At 26.9% G+C, this 14,756-nt stretch overlaps 1 protein-coding gene across 3 annotated transcripts in view; it reads right to left on the minus strand.

Annotated features, from left to right (window-relative positions):
- The window catches only part of LOC107454330 (alpha-tocopherol transfer protein-like), a 63,328-nt gene that overhangs the window by 36,076 nt on the left and 12,496 nt on the right, over positions 1-14,756 (minus strand). The window contains exon 1 of one of the 3 annotated variants that reach the window (XM_016071491.5): positions 3,266-3,632. The exons of 1 other annotated variant lie outside the window; for it this stretch is intronic. The gene's annotated coding sequence lies outside the window, so the exon portion shown is untranslated. Of the gene's footprint in view, positions 1-3,232; positions 3,633-14,756 lie in introns of those variants that run through there. One more of the 3 variants, XM_016071499.5, reaches the window with a different exon arrangement.

Raw genomic sequence — 14,756 nt, forward strand, 5'->3', positions numbered from 1 at the left:
TTTATTATTTTTAATGATTTCTCGATCATTGTTTTAATAAGAATTAAAAAACGCTATGAAAATTGTATAAACAACTATTAGAAGAAATCTTAATAAGAATTAAAAAAACGCTATGAAAATTGTATAAACAACTATTACGAGAAATCTTAATAAGAATTAAAAAAACGCTATGAAAATTGTATAAACAACTATTAAAAGAAATCTTAATAAGAATTATAAAACGCTATGAAAATTGTATAAACAACTATTAGAAGAAATCTTAATAAGAATTTAAAAAACGTTATGAAAATTGTATAAACAACTATTAGAAGAAATCTTAATAAGAATTAAAAAACGCTATGAAAATTGTATAAACAACTATTAGAAGAAATCTTAATAAGAATTAAAAAACGCTATGAAAATTGTATAAACAACTATTACGAGAAATCTTAATAAGAATTAAAAAAACGCTATGAAAATTGTATAAACAACTATTAAAAGAAATCTTAATAAGAATTATAAAACGCTATGAAAATTGTATAAACAACTATTAAAAGAAATCTTAATAAGAATTATAAAACGCTATGAAAATTGTATAAACAACTATTAGAAGAAATCTTAATAAGAATTATAAAACGCTATGAAAATTGTATAAACAACTATTAGAAGAAATCTTAATAAGAATTTAAAAAACGTTATGAAAATTGTATAAACAACTATTAGAAGAAATCTTAATAAGAATTAAAAAACGCTATGAAAATTGTATAAACAACTATTAGAAGAAATCTTAATAAGAATTAAAAAACGCTATGAAAATTGTATAAACAACTATTACGAGAAATCTTAATAAGAATTAAAAAAACGCTATGAAAATTGTATAAACAACTATTAAAAGAAATCTTAATAAGAATTATAAAACGCTATGAAAATTGTATAAACAACTATTAGAAGAAATCTTAATAAGAATTTAAAAAACGTTATGAAAATTGTATAAACAACTATTAGAAGAAATCTTAATAAGAATTAAAAAACGCTATGAAAATTGTATAAACAACTATTAGAAGAAATCTTAATAAGAATTAAAAAACGCTATGAAAATTGTATAAACAACTATTACGAGAAATCTTAATAAGAATTAAAAAAAACGCTATGAAAATTGTATAAACAACCATTAGGAGAAACCTCAATTAGAATTAAAAAAAGCTATGAAAATTGTATAAACTACCATTAGAAGAAATCTCAATAAGAATTAAAAAACGCTATGAAAATTGCATAAACTACCATTAGAAGAAATCTTAATAAGAATTAAAAAAACGCTATGAAAATTGAATAAACAATCATTAGAAGAAATCTTCATAAAAATTAAAATTCGCTATGAAAAATGTATAAACTATCATTAGAAGAAATCTTAATAAAAATTAAATTTCGCTAAGAAAATTGTATAAACTATCATTAGAAGAAATCTTAATAAAAATTAAATTTCGCTATGAAAATTGTATAAACTATCATTAAAAGAAATCTTAATAAAAATTAAATTTCGCTATTCAAATTGTATAAACTATCCTTAGAAGAAATCTTAATAAAAATTCAATTTCGCTATGAAAATTGTATAAACTATCATTAGAAGAAATCTTAATAAAAATTAAATTTCGCTATGAAAATTGTATAAACTATCATTAGAAGAAATCTTAATAAAAATTAAATTTCGCTATGAAAATTGTATAAACTATCATTAGAAGAAATCTTAATAAAAATTAAATTTCGCTATGAAAATTGTATAAACTATCATTAGAAGAAATCTAAACTAAAAACAAATATGTCATATATTTAGAGTTGTTTTAGCGAAAATTAAATGACAAAGAAAATGTTTACAATGTAATTATGTATTCTTTTGTATATTATTCTTTCTTTATAATGTATACTTTTATTTACATAAAGAAAAAGTGTGCAATTTTTCAAATCGCAAAAATTAAACAGAAAATTTGAATTAATAGTTTTTCATCAAAAAGAACTCTAGTGAATACATAATCATAAATTACTTTACATATTCAGTATTTATATTTTAAATAATCGCAAATTTGTTCATTGTACATTTGTCAAATGGAATTTCAACTATTACTCAACTTTGGCAACACTTCACAAAGAAAAGTTTCAATTAGAATTTCGATTATTTTTCACATATGATTTTTATTTTTTTCTGTATTATTTTATTTTAAGTATAATACCGACGTAGAAAGAATATTCTAATGGAGAAATTTAATTTACCATTAAATTGTTTGACAAAATTCAATGAATGTTAATAAATAAAAAGTTTCGCATTTTTAAATTTCAAAAAAGAGCTGCAGTTGAAATAGCTTAATCATCCGTAAAATTTTAAAATAACCATAATTAAATGTTTAATATATTTTGCATAATTTATATATTTTGCAAAATATATACATAATGTAATATAATATAAATATATAATAAACATTTTAAATATTTTCATTTTGTGAATAACTTATAAGTTAAAACTTACAAATTGATATCTTCAGAAAAAGTATTAATAAGCAAAAAAGAAAACACACGTATAAGGTGAACTAAGTATTCATACTCTATATATGAAAATATTTAAGATGCATTTCATTATTATTAATTTGAGATTTCGAATTGTAAGCACTGAAAAGTACTAGTCATGAAAATATTGACAATTACTTATAAATAATATATTAATTAGTTTTTAAAATACTACAATTTTAAATTCTTTAAAATACTAAACTATAGAACCAAATCTCCTTAAAATACTCCTTTGAAACAGCAAACGATACAACCAAATCTTCTTTAAAATACTTAATTATATACAATCAAAATTGATGGTTTGAAAATGCCTTAATTAATTAAAAACTTTATTTAAAACACATTTAAACAAACTTTTTTTAAATTTTATTAATTTATTTATTCATTTTCGCAGCTGAAATGTGTTTTGAAGATATTCAGGTTAAGAGGGATGCGGTTAGCGCTCAGCATAGCTAAGTTACCTAGTCAATGCTAGCGCTAAATATACAATTAAGAGGGGGAAAATACCACGAACATAATATTAGTAAAATTATCGGAATCTTGATTCAAATTATTTTCATTTTCTTTTAAATCGCAATTATATTATTAAAACATAATAATACAAATTTAGTATACAGTTAAAATACAATAATGTTTTAATTGTATACTAATATCAAAGCATAATATAAAACAAACCACCCTTTACTATAATATTTACCACATTCAAAGTCTAATCAATGTTAGCGCTTACCTTCAACTACGCCAAAATAGGTCAAATGAAAAATGCAGCAGAGCCAAATCAGTCATTAGGTTTTAATTGTATTGTATGTTGAATCTCGCCAAACATTGAAAAAGAACGTTTCTTTAAGATTCAGTCAGTGATTGACAATCATGTGCTTCAGGAAAACAAAAGATTAAACAGCTACTATGGTAAGACTCATTACTGGTTGCTGATTGGCCTGTTCTGTTGCGTCGAGAGTGTATGGGAAATTAAAAAAATTACTTCCTCACCATTAGAGTTACGATGGGTATTATTAAGATTGTTCCGAAAGAATGTTTCGAAAGTTTTTCCCAGAAGTTGCATAATAAATCGAACTCGCAGATGATGCTGAACATATGATGCTAATGCTGCTAACTCGTTGTAATTTGACACGTATTGTAATTACTATCTATGTAACACGTTGTTATGGAGTGATCCAAAAATAGGTGTTAGAAGCTTGGTTACTAATAGGTGATTGGATCAAATGACAGCAAAAGCCGAGGAAAAGTAATTTCTAGAATAAATATTTGATAATTGTGTTTACTGAAGTACTTGATTATCCAAAATTGATAGTCATCTGATGTTCACCCAATATTTCTTAGATATAAAAACACAATAAAGCGCAATCAAACTTATATAATACTATCTTATATTTTTCATACCGTGATACGTTTTTGTTTACAACCTTACATTACTGGGGAAAAAAATCATATTAATTAAAAGGAAACAAACCATTTTGCATATTAAGACAAAAAGAATTTCTTCAAGAAGTTTCTAAAAATTGCATTTTCCGATGAAACTGTAGTCTACCACCCCCTCCCCCTCCCCCTTTATGAGTCATCCACGACCAACCATGAGTTCATCAAAACAACTATTTAAATTCTAAACCTGCTTCAGCATGTTCTTAAAGTGTTTACATTTTTTTTTCCTTCCACCTGTTTTTTTCACTTTCCCTTCAGAGAAGCATGTGTGATGTTAAAAAGAATGTTCAACTTCGTTCTTGTAGCCTTTCAGTCCGTACTTTAACCTTGTCATTTCTGTGAGATCTTGAAAAGAATAATTATGGGATGCATAAAGAATGCGTCAATCAGCCTATAATGATAACACTTGCTTGCACGTTCAACTCCCTGTCCTTGATAAGGTTAAATAATTGGATTCAGTTAATTCAAAAAGATTCCAGATTCTTCTGTTATTTAATGTATTCAAATTTTAATTAGTTGGCAGCGTAGATTTAAGTTTAAAACAAATTAAGTATCATAATCAAAAATCGACAAAATAAATATTTCCGGCGATTTAATCAAAAACAATCAATTAGAAAATGAAATTCAAAAATTAAAGAATAAATAAAGGCATGAATAACTCTTATAGATCAAAAAAGGCTTAGGCTATTCAGTTCAGATCATCAGCCGTTTATGCAGTGTGTTCCTTAATTGCAGCCCTTAATATATAACTGTAGAGTTCTTGTCAATAAAAGAAGTCAAAAAAGTTTAATCATTAGGATTCTCCAATTAATATAAAAGCGAGGAAGAAATATAAAAGCAATTGAAATCAGTTGCATCACTAGTGAGAAAGACAGGATAAATTTTTTAAAAAAAAGCTGTTTGGTTGTCTGGTAAAGTTTTGAGGGATTTCAAATAATCGCCCTTCAACTTTCAGTTTCCTCCGACAATCAAACAAGTTTTGTTGTTCTCAATCCCAACTTCCTCAGCCGCAATTCGTAGCATTATGTTATATGAATTGAAATTTATTTATATGAATTGAATTTATATGAATTAATTTGAGAACCCAAATATGTAAACAAATTTTAATTCATTTTTGACAAAGATTATAAAAAATATATAGTATCTGCAGCCATTACGAAAAACCCTATACATTATCAAAATTTGCTGACTGAAACAAAGTGGCAGCTTTAAAGATTTTTTACAACATCTTGATGCATTTGTAACAATAATGAACTTACAAAACATACCGAAGATTTATCATTTAAATACTAAACTTTTCACTTTGTAGCGAGATAAAATTATACATCAATGTATAATTCTTTTGAACGATTCGGATTCTTCATAATACGTAATAAGCTTAAAAAAGCATTTCTAAATAATAGGATATTGCTTAAAATAACGTACTTTTAATAGCATACTCTTATTATGCATAATCACATTAAATAAACGGTTAATTTTTATTTAATGTCGCATTTTAATCTTTTTTCGAACAATAATTGTTGCTCAAAACATGATCAAGGAATGATACGATCTACTTTCATCATCAGGTTAAAATTCCTCTATGAAAAGAATTTTAAACAATATGGATAAATAAAATTACTTACTATTATCAATTTCTTTGTTTTTTAGCCACTAGAATGCGCTAGTCTCATTATTTTTACACAAAAACGTTTCAAACAGAACCACGAGCGCTGTCTATGTTGTGAAAACAAGTAGTAATTCTAGTTTAGTGACTCTCTAATTAGATTCTGTACTAACTAAGAAAACTTATAAGTAAAATAATCTTTTTTCTGCTTTTTGGAATTCTCAAAAAGAAGAAATTGAAATCTAAATCATTTGTATTTTAAAAAATGCTAGCAACATTGATAAAAAACATGAAAGAACAAAAGGAAATGTTTTTCTGCGAATTAAACGGCGCCATCTATGGACAATCTGCTATGTTAATTTGTTTGCTGAGCATGCATGAAACCATAAAACGAATAATAGGGTAAACTAACCAGTGAAGGAACACTTAAGCTTCGCTTGCCTTTTAAAAAATCATATTAATTTTAAAATTCGTAATTTCAGTTAAATGACAGTGTCAACATATTTGTTACTAATTGCAAACTATGCAAAAAAATTGTAGAGAACTTACATAATATTGTTTTAAAGTTTTGGAGGTTCAAATAACAAGTAGTAAGAAGACCCAGTGAAGGAACAGCTCTACCCAGTGAAGGAACACAAAATTGCCCAGTAAAGGAACACTTAATTTAGGTTTTTTTTAAATGCTCTTTATGAATTTTTTACGCATACAAATATATAAAAACAAGACTATTTGTGAAATTATAACATACAAGTACTTGCAAAATGCTAACTTTTTTCTGTAAACATGAACTAGAAATTAAAGTGATGTTAAATGCAAAAAAAAATAAAAAAAATCACTCTTTCTTATAATTTGAGTCAAATCTAAATCATTATGTCATCCGATGCTGTTTATTATCATTATTATTTTATCACCTTTTAGTTTACTCTTTTTCCTCTTATTTCTTGAAGCTTTTTTTCTTTTTTTAAGTATTTTTTCTTTCTTTTTCTTTTCCATGTTCTCTTGTTTAAACTTTTTTAAGATCTTTCAGCCTCTTGAAATTTTTGAAATTTCTCTGAAATTAGTGCAAAAGGTAATTTATTCGTTTTTCCTCTAATTTGACCTTTTTTTTAATCATCAATTTTTGGCCAATGTAAATGGTTCTTCCAAACTTCTTCTGATTTTTCAGCAACATTTCTAGAATGCCTTTCTCGAAAATAGACGGGGGAAAGGTGTCTTGAAGTTTGAGGCAAATCCATCTCTTGTTGACTTATATCTAGAGGATCTTTAGAAGTACTGATTTTACTTCTAGAATCATTTCTTTTTTCAACTAAGAGAGGATCAGCTTGAGAACTCATTTCAAATTCGATATCTAAGATGCATTCATTATCAATACTAGCTTCAGTTCCTAAGTTTGAGTTAACCAAGTGGTCTTCTTTTAATACGTACTTCTTCCATATTGAAAAAAGTACAGGCTCTTGGATATTTTCGATATTAGACTCTTCAGTCAATGTTGCGTTAAAAATTTGCCCCATATCTTGAGGGATTTTCCTCTCAAGCTTCTGAAGAAATTGAGTATCGTTTCTGTTTAACTCTGTTTTTTGTTGAGGAGCTTGCTTCTAAATTCTAACATTGTAAAGTCGTTTTTATAAATTATATAATCACGTTGCTATACTATAATGATAGCATATTAGGAGTTCTTGGTGCAAAAGCCAGCGAAAAATTGTTCTAGTCAAATTTTTATGATTATATTTAATTAGTTTTCAATTTGTAAACATAGTTTATTAAGTTGCCTAACATTTGATGTAACTACACACCTCATTAATAAATATAAATTATAATTTTTTCATAAATTTAGCCATTAAATTAACATTTTGAACTGAAATTATTTCAGGAATTATTCATACAATTTTTAAATAAATTTTGGTTGTCCTCTATATAGCAGAATTACTTATCATGTCATATCTATATAGCAAAATTACTGTCATGTAAAATCATATTTCAAACATTACTGTTATTCTTAGTGAAGGAACATGCCTGTTTCTTCACTGGTTAGAACTTGTTTTTTGTCTTTTAAACGGAATTTTGATGTATAATATGACTAAACGTACAAGAAGATTAAAAAATTTCTTTTATTTTCATTAACTGGGAAATGAACCCAGTAAAGAAACACTTGTTCCTTCACTGGTTTTTCATCGTTTGGTGATCCAGTGAAGGAACACCCCCTTATCTCAGTACTTGATTATGCTATGGTGCTTTAAAAAAAATAAAGCGTAACTTCAATAACTATATTTTGAATTTTCTTTTTCACAGTGAGAAAAATAAGACTACTACATGCAATTAATTCCACTTCAAACATATAAATATAAACACTCACCTTATAATTTTTTCAATGAAACAAGGTGCTGCAGAGATAATAACAGATTCAAAAATTTTTCCAGAGAAGTCTATTTGACCAGAGAATCCAAAATATTGCTAGATGACTTCCTATTGTTTGGCAGTAAGCTATTGTTACCAATCAATTTAAAAAAAAACTTTCAAATTCTTATTTTTAATCAATATATATGAAATGTTCCTTCACTGGGTAGTGTTCCTTCACTGGTTGGTTTACCCTACCATGAAAAATGAATAAAATTATAATTGTAAATATAAAATTTATTTAGCTTCACCCATAAATAAAAATTTGTTTTAATATTTTTTTAAATATACACGAAACTTACGACTTAAAGATAGTTTTTACCTCCTGAAAATATGTTATTAATTAACTTAATGGAATTTTCTAAAAAACTGTTTATTCGTGATATGTATGAATTACTGATTTTTTTATTAGAAGATAATAATTCTAGACTCTAATACAGTGATCCCCAACCCCCGGTCCGTGGATCAAATGGTACCGGGCCACCCATTTCATTGAAACTGAATTTAAATTCCTAGGTTCTTACCCCAAATTAAAAATATCTGTGTTCCATTAAAATTTTATTTATTAAAAAAAAGGGCCCCTGGAGATAGTGACATAAATTTTTTAATGATTTAAAACGATTACCCCCAGATGGAACCGTCTCATTGCAAAGAAACAAGCTTAGGGTTTTCATTGATTTTTCGTTCTAGTAAGTTAAAATGTTAAATCACTTTATATTTATTTTTTGATGTAACTGCATTTTATTTCGAAGGTATGTTTAAATAAAATTAAATTAAAACTAATAAATTAAAATAATCCAAAATAAAAACAATCAATTCCCCCCCCCCAATCGGGCCTCGGTAAAATTATCAAACGTTGACAGGTCCGTGGTGATAAAAAGGTTGGGAAACACTGCTCTAATACACTAATTCTAGTTTAGTGACTCTCTAATAAGATTCTGCATTAACTAAGAAAACTCAAAAGTAAAATAACCTTTTTTCAGCTTTTTGGATTTCTCAAAAAGAAGAAATTGAAATCTAAAATCATTAAGTTTTTTTAAAAAATGCTAGTAACATTCATAAAAAACATGAAAGAACAAAGGGAAATGTTTTTTTAAAGTTTAACGGCGCCATCTATGGACACTCTGCTGTACTAATTTGTCTGCTGAGCATGCATAAAACCATAAAAACGAATAATACCAGGAAAAATGAATAAAATTATAAATGTAAATATGAAATTTATTTAGCTTCACCTATAAAAAAAAATTAGTTTTAATATTTTTTAAATATACACGAAACTTATGACTTAAAGATAGTTTTTGCCTCCCGAAAATGTGTATTTAATTAACTTTATGGAATTTTTTTAAAAAATGTTTATTTGTGACGTGTATGAGAGTAGCAATAATTTTCGAAACATAAAAAAAGAATGATTATAATTTTACTGACTTTTTATTACAAGATAATTTCAAAACAATTTTGCAATCAGAATTTTCAGAACATAATTTCATATTATACAACTGTTTTTTTATCAGATAAAAAAAAAATCCTTACTTTTTTGCACTTTATTTTAAGAAATTAAATAAAAATCAGTACTCAAATCATGTTTTGTTAATTTAAATAAAAATAATTAAATGTCTTAAAACTCTAGAGATAGGCAAAACTACAAATACAAGATGATTAGAGTGCTCCTAAAGAAAAATAATAATTAACCAGAATATTTACTATAGATTTTGAATATTAACTGGAAAATAATAATTAGCCGAATAGAAGTTTTTTACTTGCATGTAAATAGATTTTTATTCTAAATCAGCAAAAGGGTAGATTTTAAAATTTCATAGACTATACTTTAATTATAGAGGGCAATGCAGAAAAATTGCTATACTCTCAGTGTTGTTTCCTTATAGTTTTCATAGATGGCAGCACAATGCATGTCACCTCTGGTGAAAAAAAATCTAAAAAATAGCGAAAGTTATGCAAAATGAAATTTTAAAAAATTGATTGAATAACACTTAATTATTAAAATAAAGCCCCTACGACATCAATTTTAATACTATGTTATAAGTTATAAAGTTCTATAACGTATTAATAAATTGGTGCTGCCATCTGATATAAAATAAATAAACTATGAATTCTTAATACTTAAAAGGAAAATTAATTAAAATACATTTTTTAAAAACAATAATATACTACATAACATATTCTAAATATTTAGAAAATTTTAAACTTGCAATGTATACAAGAGATATTTAAAAAGATAATAAAAAAAATATTAACATTTTCAAATTACTTTTAAGTGATAACATTCTCGAAAGATGGCAGCACCACAAAAACATAACTCAAAAGAAATTACATAAAATAAACAAAACTCTAACAGTTTCATTCTAATACGAATAGATAAGAACAGAAACATATGATTAATCAGACAAGATATCCCCATAAAGAAATTCAATGAGGGTTTAATAGGGATTGAATGATAGCATTTGCGAAAAGATAAACTGTAGTTCTAAATTTTTATTTCTCATTATAGTCTTTAAACATTACCCTGAAAAATTACATAAATTGAAAATTAACTCTTATTAGGAAAATTGTATATTTTTAATGATTTTTGACATTTTAAACTTTTTCACATAGCTTAATAAATTTTTCAATTACTTTTCTGGGTATATGAAAACTTGTGAATGTAGCCATTATTAATCTGACGGAAAAAATGACTACTAGCATTTCTCATCCAAATGAAATTAGGAAATTCAAGAATGTTTTATTTCGCTGAAAGCCATTATCTACGTACATAACAGAGTTTTTTTTTTTCAAAAACCATAATTTAGCTTATTTTATTTATTTTCAGCTATGCATACACCATAACTTCAAACTTTTACGCATTTTGTGTAAAATTTCATTTTTATAAAATTTCATTTTCATTTTAGTAAAATTTATGATTTAAACTTGTTTCTACAATTTATATATTTGATTTAAAATTATTTTGACTACCACTGCATATATAAATAAATTAAACGCATATACAAGAGTATGACAATTACACTATTGCAAATTTAATCTCTTATAAAATTAAAAAAATACATTTCTCATGGTATATTTAATTAAATTTACATTTTACTACTTCTTAGGAAAATCTTCCTGAAAATATTTTTACTATCACTTACGAAAATCATCCTGAAAATATTAAAAATCAGCATACACCAAGAACAGATAGAGTACCAGACTTGCGATTTTAGCTCTCTGACGCAAAACCTAATTTTGAGATTATAATTAGTAAAATATTTCATTCTTAACACTAAATATTTCAAAGTATTGATAAGAAATCCAAAGAAAAGGAAGCGGAGAGATATTGCTTGATAAAAAACTTAATTCGCTTCGAAAACGTACAAATTAGAAATTTCAGTCAGATGTTTCAATAGCTCAAAAACAAATGTCCATTTTTCAAGACTTTCCAGACTTGAGTAATTTCCAAATTATACCCACTTCGAAAATGTACAAATTGGAAATTTCAGTCCAGATGTTTCAAGCGCTCAAAAACAAGCGTCCATTTTTAAAACTTTCCAGACTTGAATAATTTCCAAATTATATATTTTTGAAGCGAAAAAGTTGTTAATCAAGTAATAATTTCAAAGTAATTAGAGCACGTACAAATTTTGAGATTTTCGACCTTCGTTACTGCGTGATTATGATTATAGCATTCGCTACTTACTACAGAGAGCTCCCATAAACAAAATGTGGACTGGTCAAAAAATTATAAATTTTGATTTATTTGAATCGAGATTTTCACCAATTGTGTGATGATTTTTTAAAAAATGACATTCCGCCTTTATATTTACCACCCGAATGCAAATTGTTGGTTCCTAAGTTGTGGAATAAAATGAAACCTATATAACTTCAAGTCACTGTTTAGGTATCAAACTATTGAACAGCCAAAGCCTTATTATCACATGGGCTTACAGAGCCTAGGCCCGGGCACAGTGCTTGAAGAAGCAGTAATACTGCCGTATATACATTTTTTTAATTTTGACACCTTTAGCAAAATCCTACTACCTAGTTGAGTTTTGATAAAATACCTAGTATTTTCCCCTTAAAACCCATAAAATAGAAATCAGTTTAATGAATAAACAAAAAATATAATTAGTATCAAAAAATACTATTTAGCATTTCACAATAGATTCATAATTTAGAAACTCTTTATTACAGAAAGAGGTAAATTTTGAAGATTTGTGCATGTTTTGATAACATTTAGAAAAATTATTTTTAAAATATGACTTTATTTTAACGTTTTATTTTAACTTTTTGAAGTAGAAAACTAAAAACTGCACTTTTTAGAGCGAACACTAAACCATAGTTCAGACCCTGAGCCCTGTGTATGTTTACAGCAATATGCTGGATTAGAAAGCAAACTAATTTAAAAACTCTTTATTACAAAAAGTGGTAATATTTAAAGATTTGTACGCGTTTTGCTAACATTTAGATAAATTATTTTCGAAAATATGACTTTATTTTAACTTTTCGAAGGAGCGAACTAACTTTTTGAAATAAAAAACTAAAAACTGCACATTTTAGAGCGGGCATTAAACCGTAGTTCTGAACCTAGGCCCATATTTTCCATAGTCGAGCCCTGTTTATGTTTACAGTAATGCGCTGCATTAGAAAACAATCTTTGAAACAGATTAAATAGAAAATTATTTAATAAATAAACAAAAAAATAGAATTAGTATCAAAAAATACTATTAGTATTCCTTGCTAGATTCAGAACTTAGAAAATCTTTAGTGCAAAAAGATGCAATATTTAAAAATTTGTACTGATTTTGTTAACGTTTTGAGAATCTTTTTAAAAATGTGACTTTATCTTAACTTAGACTTTTTGTCTTTTGAAACACAGAAAGCAAACTTAGAAACATATTTATACAGGCTATAAGAATGCCTAATTATTCCGTACTTTAACAGTGTTAAAAACACATTCTTTTTTCTTAAGTGCTTAACTGATACTTTTTAACTTAGAAAACTAAAAACTGCGCATTTCTATAGGGGACACTGAACCGTAGTTCAGGCCCTGAACTCAAATTTTCCATTGTCAAGACTTTTTTATTTTTACAGTAATGTACTGGATTAAAAAAAAAAAAATTACAAATATATTAATATAGAATGTAAGAATGCCGAATTTTTCCATATTATAACAGCTTTAAAAAAAAAAATCTTAAGAAAGCGATATTTCTGAAACTTTCTTCGCTCTAAATATATTTTACGGTCAACTAATCGCCCATGATCTATATTTCTCGGCACCGGCCCTCTATGCTCCTTCTGAAAAAAAAATTCAACAGAGTGAAGCGAACAGGGCCTTTCTAATTGAGGTGACTCCAATTCTTTATCAGGACACACAATTCAGCTTTGTGACTCAATCCTGACCCTTCACAGCACAGAAAACCTTTGTCCGATCAGCGGGAGGACGTGACCCAATATTTTCGGCATTATCGTCGCTAAAAAGACCTTGCTATGATTTCACCACCCCCGAAAGAACAGAGGGGTGGGCTCATTAGGTCACGTCCCCATAGCCTGGGCAAGGGTTAAAATCCAGGCCACGCGGGGTCATCGTTACATGGAGAGCTTCCAAAAGGGGTCGTTTGCCTCCTGTGGGTTCAGAGAACGTGGTATCGGGGTCTTTGGCTGCAACTGACCCCGATTTTTGTCGCGTCCTTTCACTTTCGCTTTCGGGTCTCAACAATCGTTTTCAAGGTTGGGAGATGAGCTGAGAATGGAGAGGGATACTTTGTTCTGGTATGAAAGCATTGCGGTCACGTGGTGTTATTGACTTTAAGTCCCTGAAATCTTGAGAAAGTTGTTTTTGTGTTTTGTTTGCTTTTCGGGTGTGGGGTCAGGGTAAAAGAACGTTGAACCAAGGCCTGACCCTGGCGTAAACATTGAGGGGTAAACATGTGCTTCCACCTTCGTGTACCTTGATATTTTGAATGTGACCTAAAATGACCTGGAGTATGCTATATTGATTTATTTGTAGTAAAAGTATAGTCTTGTTGAACGCCTAATTCATAATATGCTCTATATTCATAATGTAGTGGTAAGTTTTTTTTTAAAAAAAAGAGAGAGAAAAGAAATCTTTAATTAAAACAAAAACGTATTGTAGATTAGACTATCATTTACCAGATTGTCATGATACTAATAAAAAAAAATTCTAATATTAAAAAACCCAAAATAAAAAATGAACCATGAATTAATTATTTTTTCGAAAGGGAAGTAATAAAAAAAATTACTAATGCTAATAGATTAAAAATAATAAATGAATTTTAAATTAATCATGATCTAAAACTAACAGCTGTAAAATAAACAAATTATGAAAAAAAAATTAACGAGTATTTTCTAATAAGCCAAGACAAATTAATAATATTAACTAATTATTTGTTTTATAAGGTATGACACGCAGAGCACGACTATAATGAGTTAAGGCCGGATCCTAAACTTAGAATTAGTGCCCCCTAAAAAATTTGCAGTTTTTAGTTTTCAAATTCAAAAAGTTTCAGATAAAATCTTGCTTAAAAAAAAAACTCTCAAAGCGTCAAAGAAACGGGTTTTAATCGTTAAATATTAGATCTTTTTTTGAAAAAAGAGTTTCTAAATTATGAATCTAGTATGGAAAGTTAATATTTTGTATGATAATTGTATTTTTTGTTTATTCAGTAAATTATCTTTTTTTCTCTTTGTAGGCTTAAAATGCAGAATACTAAATATTTTATCGAAACTTAACTCGGAAGTATAGTTTCGTTAAATGGGTCACAATTGCCAAATT

The sequence above is a fragment of the Parasteatoda tepidariorum genome, chromosome 5, assembly GCF_982258835.1.
Source record: "Parasteatoda tepidariorum strain Cologne lab strain chromosome 5, Ptep-v5.0, whole genome shotgun sequence".
Classification (NCBI taxonomy): Eukaryota; Metazoa; Arthropoda; class Arachnida; order Araneae; family Theridiidae; genus Parasteatoda; species Parasteatoda tepidariorum.